This window comes from Borostomias antarcticus (assembly GCF_949987555.1).
Source record: "Borostomias antarcticus genome assembly, chromosome: 12".
Lineage (NCBI taxonomy): Eukaryota > Metazoa > Chordata > Actinopteri > Stomiiformes > Stomiidae > Borostomias > Borostomias antarcticus.
The window spans coordinates 10,702,938-10,709,103 of NC_140245.1; the positions used below are offsets into that span (position 1 = coordinate 10,702,938).

Here is a 6,166-nt window from a genome sequence, read left to right on the forward strand (position 1 = left end):
ATCCTCTGCTTACACGGCTTTTTCCTGTCCGTCTGTCTGTCCTTCTGTCTTTCTTTCTCTCTTTCTCTTGTTTCTGAGATGGATAGTTAGACCACATGCCCGTTTGTTTTGGTAACATTATGTTGTAGATGGTCTATAGATGCTCTATAACTAACTGACTATTAAAAAACATTGAACTATAGTATTCAACCCTAAATCTTAACTAAATCAGTTGTTGTATGACAATAGTGTGTGTGTGTTTGTGTGTGTGTGTGTGTGTGTGGATTGTAGGTTCTACACCCTTTTAACTTTCCACAAAATGAGCTGGGTCCCCTAAAAGAAAGTGTTGTCGTTGCTAGAACGTTCCCCAGAGCTGGAGGTTCTGGTTGGGGTTCCAGGTACTGCGCTGAAGAACCGTGAAGAACAGAACCACGTGGTTGGTTCCTGTGCAGCGTGCTGCCTCGCCACAGGCTGGTACTGTTCCACAGGTGAACACTGGTAGAACAGTTGAACAGTGGAACCAGGGTTCTACACACATCATGGTCTTTCGGCACATCTGGAGTCTGGCTCACAGGATGTAGGTTTTTGGAATAAGCTACTTGTCCCGAAACCAATCTCATTCAACCCCCTGACCCTATGTGTCAAGGGCCACGTTTAGGGACAAAAACAAGCATGGCGCCGTTCAAGACGCTTGTGATTGATTTAAAGAGATACAGGCCCTTCTTGTGATTGGTTTAAAGAGACACAGGCCCTTCTTGTGTTTAGTTTAAAGAGATACAGGCCCTTCTTCAGGGCTGGCAGCTCTAAACTAAGTGAGGACAGGTCTGGCTGTGTGAGACTCGTACATCTGTGGTACTGTAGGCTACCAGCGTCATGATGTCAAGCCATGGGAGGGATCCGCTGAGTGCAGCCCGTCTGCAACACAGGAAACATCTGTGCTACAGTGTGTAGTTACACAGTCATAAAGGGCTGCCTATCACTTCCTGTGGCTGTTGAGGGTGTATGGGGGGATACAGTGCAGCCAAAGAGCCAGAACAGTATACCCGCTTCATCTGTCATCACTACACCAATGCTGCTGTCCGTTGTTTGGAGGTTCTGGACAGAAATGCACCCAAGCCATCAGGCGCATCTGGACATTGAATTGTCCATTCCAGCTCCTCAGCTCTCAACATGGCCGTGGATACTGTGGAGCCCGTCCTATCTCTACCTGACAGCTAGAAGGGTAAGGTCAGGCATCCGCCCGTCTGAAAACCTTATCACCCCCCCCCCCACTGCAGCCCAGGCTTGGATAATGCCCCCTCAACGGCCGAACAATGTCCCCACAACGTCCGTGACGTGACCTGAATGAAACGCTTCATGGAAGGCTCCTTGTTATCTCCAGTCTTCCAGCAGCAGAAGCGGCGCACTGGCCTTAAAACACACTCTGGCTCATTAAACTAACCTTTGTCACGGAAAGGTCGTCAGTGGGCGCCGTGGCAACTGTTGCCAGGATGTTCTGAATGGGTGTTGCTGGTTTTGCGTGCTCGCTACCCTTCCTAGGGGTATTGTTGAAGCTGTTGCCCAAGTAAGGACACTCTGGATGTGTCTCAGCTAGGGGATGTGTGGGTTGAGGGGGGGGGGCTTTTAAGAGGAGCATGTTCCTCTATGTTTATCTCAAACCCTCTCAACCCCCCATTTCCAAAATAGTTATCAGGGAGGAAACGTGGACACACGTTGTGGACGCCGGCCAGGAGCTGCTCAGCGGGGCGGGGGCATGTTAGGAGGGGTGGGGGCATGTTAGGGGGGGCACATTGTAGTCAGAGCTGGCCTGATTCACAGGCTTCCTCTGTGTGAGAGGAGGAGGGAGACGCAGAACGTCTTCTCTCTCTCTCTTTCTCTCTCTCTCTTTCTCACTCTCTTTCTCTCTTTCTCTGTCTCTCTCTCTTTCCCTCTCTCTCACTCTCTCTTTCTCACTCTTTCTCTCTCTCTCTTTCTCTCTCTCTCTCACTCTCTCTCTTTCTCTCTCTCACTCTCTTTCTCACTCTCTTTCTCACTCTTACTCTCTCTCTCTCTCTCTCTCTCTCTCTCTCTCTCCCTCCCTCTCTCTCTCTGCACGGCTACTGGGCCTAAACCAACCACACTCAGATCACGACGTTTCAGCCGGAGTTTGCAGGTTCATGAAACAGTTCATGGCGTTAAGTGTTCCCTTTGAAAGACTGATCCTGAGCTAAGATACGCCAACTTACCTCCATACCGTATGTAATGAATGAAGTAATGTGTTATGCTTGTGTAATAGCATGTGTACAGAGCCTGTGCCGGGGTGTTATTCAGTCAGACGGTGGGTTGGCTGGTGTTCTGGCTGGAATGCTGATCCGGTAATCCTCGGCGCTGAGCCAGTATTGTCCCTCAGGGGGGAGCTTCTGCTGCCGGCCCGGTGTGATGCCCGGCTGGGATTCGGTCGGGTTCTGCACTGACATCATTCTTTCCTCAGGCACCAGAGTGTGTGGGTTTCAACACACATGCACATACGCACGCACGCACACGCACACACACAGACACACACACACAGACAGAAGTAGAGTTCTTCCTCTCTCTCACACACACACACACACAGAAGTAGAGTTCTTCCTCTCTCACACACACACACACACACACACACACACACACACACACACACACACACACACACACACACACACACACCCACACAAAACTCCCACACACACAGAAGTATTCTTCCTCTCTCTCTCACACACACACACACACACACACACACACACACACACACACACACACAGTGGCCAGATGTTTTCCGTGTTGCTGGCTGGCTGTACAGTGAGTATCCATGACTTCTGTATGTGTAATTACCATAGCAACACGACACTCGGTGGAAGTGGAGTGAATTCCATTTGACCTTGGCAGCACACAGAGAGCCATTTCTGGAACAGGAATCTAAGGACAGAATCATTGCATATTTCACCATGGACTCTGAGGTCAGCTAGGCCAGCCACCCAAATATGTGCTGCTTTGTTTTTTCTGTATTCCGAAACAATTATTTGAAATGTGAGTGTAATCAGCCGATCGAAGCTTCCTTCGTTAACGTATTATAGCGTTGTGTGGAGGGAAGAGTGTGCCGTATCTGGCACCAGGGTGAAACTGTTTTTTTGCTTCCCTCTGGAATATGTAGGGGTGCCTATGCCCACCCCCCATTGCTCTCTGTAAAGTGCATTGTGTTGCCTCTGTGTATGAAATGCGCTATACAAATAAAGTTTGATTTGATTTGATTTGATCTCACACACCAGACGCCTGCTTGCATGGTTGCAGTGGATCATAAAGCCTCTTCTCTGGGAGTAGAGCTGTCTCTGGAGAAGATTCCCTCTGAGGAAGGGAACACAGTTCATTCAACTATTACTGGAACACTGCTTCTCCTTAGAAATAAAACTGAAATTGAATTTCGGGTTAATTGGGAGTCATCCCCCCACAGAGAGAGGCCCTGTGCTCAACTCGGTGTGATGTTGGCATCTGATTACTTCCATATCGACCTGAGGAATGTCTCCTCCTCTCAGTGGCTCTGAAACCAGACGTCCACTTCTCTGGTATTGACCTTTGGGTGCTCACTGCCCGGAGGCCTCTGGTGTGTGTTAGTACATTAGTATGGGTAGAGTTCCTGGTGTGTGTTAGTACATTAGTATGGGTAGAGTTCCTGGTGTGTGTTAGTACATTAGTATGGGTAGATCTCCTGGTGTGTGTTAGTACATTAGTATGGGTAGATCTCCTGGTGTGTGTTAGTACATTAGTATGGGTAGAGCTCATGGTGACTTTATTATAATAATAATGATAATAATAATAGATTTTATTTCAAGGCACCTTTCAAAACACCAAACATGGTTAAAACAAGTAAACAGACAATAAATGTATTTACAAAGGTAAAACAATAACAAAACAAGTATAAATATCAGTCTAAAAAAATGTGATAGAGTATGCCTGTATGAAGAGGTGTGTTTATGTGATGTTTATACACATCACCCAGAACACCCACTAGGTTTATTCTAGCCCCCCAGTCCACTCCCTCTGTTCCCTTATGTCCTTTACTAGTCATTCCTACTGAGTGGGTGTGGAACATGCCCTACCACATACCTCTGGGGTGGAGGGAGGGGTAACGCTCCCTGTCTGTTGTGTGACTGTAGAGGGTTCTCCTAAGAAGTGGGTTCTCCATTAGAGTTGAGGTTCTTCTCTGCCCTGTTGAGAACAGTCCATAGTGCAAGTGCCTCTAAGTGTGTGTGGGGGGGGGGGGGGGGGAGAGAGAGAGAGAGAGAGAGAGAGAGGGAGATGGAGGGGGTGGAGAGAGAGAAAGAAAGAGGGAGAGAGAGAGGGGGGAGGGAAAGAGAGGGAGAGAGAGTGATTAGATAGTGATTTTCTCTAATAAATATCTTCAAATGATGTACAAATTAGAAATTGGGATTGTTTGGTCTATTTACGGAAATGGTCTTTAACGTTATGTTGCAATTGTCCTAGGCAGGGAATAGAATATACAATGTGACCAATCAGTGCGCTCCTGCCTTTGCAGAGAGCTCACTGAACACTCCCACAACCAAATTACCAAGGACTGACAGCCTACGTGAAACCACATCTGCCCCTCGCTCTCCCACCAACACACGGAGAATTATACATAACTCTGCCAACCCGTGAGTAACTTTTATTTGTTGCATTGTACTTTTGGACCTTTATGCACTTACTGTAACATTTAAATGATTCTCATTTATAATGCTCTTGTGAGGTTCGCTGTTTAAAATTATAACATTAGGCGAGCCCCCGATTTGCATTCGGTTTGTGCGCACGGAAGATTTGGTTTCCAGATGTTTCATTCAAAGCCGTAGCCATTAGTTAGGAAGTCAGATCTACTTCGACAATCTATCTACGGAGTCGATGTTTTGCTGACGCGCAGATCTCGTAGATTACTTATGCAGGCAGCATCCGCGAGCTTCCAGGACTTGCAGAGTTTCGTAACATTTTAAAGCACCGATCAAGTGTTTGTTCAAAAGTGATATTTATTCTAGAGGCAGTCCTTGCTATTTTTTGTAGGCCATTGCCTTCGTGATAATTCTTATCTATTGCACTTCATCAATGGTTTGTCGATGTTTATAAAAGTAGGAGATTGTCAGATTGATAATAGATCATTTGACTATAAAGTGGATGTGCAGAGTTGATGTAGGCTAGATAGATAAAATAGATCATATGATCTAAGGTCTGGAAAGTCTCACCTGGCAGAACAGAACCATGGTCTGCAGAGCCCTCACCCCCCACCCCCCCCCTCCCCTCCCTCCCTCCCTCCCACTGTCCACCTCTCCCTCCCACCCTGCTCTTTCTCTCTGACACACATGCACAAAGAGGAAGAGGGAGAGAGAGAGAGAGAGAGAGATATCAAACAACTGGCCCCCGGAGAAGAATTAGATGTGGTCTGGTACACTGGCTAGGTCTGTAGAATAATTAGGTCATGGGTCTGTCTCTCTTATATAAGTCTGCTATTGCTACATTATCAGCATTTCTGCAACTAAACAGCTGTTTCACAATAGTATGAGCCCTCTCTCTCTCCACATGAATGGATATACTATATTTACTCTCAAGTGTCATACATGCGAGAGCTAATGTGTCATACCCCCCCGCCACACACACACACACACACCTGTAAACAATCAAAATACTATTATCACACCGACCAACAAGTGAATAAAGAACAATAGGACATGTATAGGGCTCTATCACATCATTTGATTCAGTTATCAATCACTATAAGAAGGGGTAATAAGCAACACCAGATGCAAAGAGATGCAAAAAGATATGCAAGGTGATGCAAAGGCGACCATACATCGCTACGCTATGGTGGCCTAACAGTAGGACACGCTCCAAAGACCGAGATCATAGGATTGGGGTGGACTGTCCTTCCTCTAGTGACGTCCCATGTCCCTTCCAGGGGCCCGTCTAGAGACAGGGAGGTGCTGGGAATGTGCCGGTCTCTCAGAGTGTGTCATATCACTGTGATTGTGGATCATTAGAAATGTCTTCATCAGGAAGACACTGCTTTGCTTATTACAATGTAATAATAATAATAATAATAATAATAATAATAATAATAATAATAATGCCATGTACTGTAATCTGCAGTCTGCACATCTCTGCATAATCTGCATAATCGCTGAATATTGCTCCA

At 46.5% G+C, this 6,166-nt stretch overlaps 1 protein-coding gene across 1 annotated transcript in view; it reads left to right on the forward strand.

Annotated features, from left to right (window-relative positions):
• Nucleotides 1-4,574: 4,574 nt before the first annotated feature.
• LOC311316052 (gelsolin-like) overlaps nucleotides 4,575-6,166 on the forward strand; it is a 23,057-nt gene continuing 21,465 nt past the window's right edge. The window contains exon 1 of the mRNA XM_084446793.1: nucleotides 4,575-4,643. The gene's annotated coding sequence lies outside the window, so the exon portion shown is untranslated. The remainder of the gene's footprint in view (nucleotides 4,644-6,166) is intronic.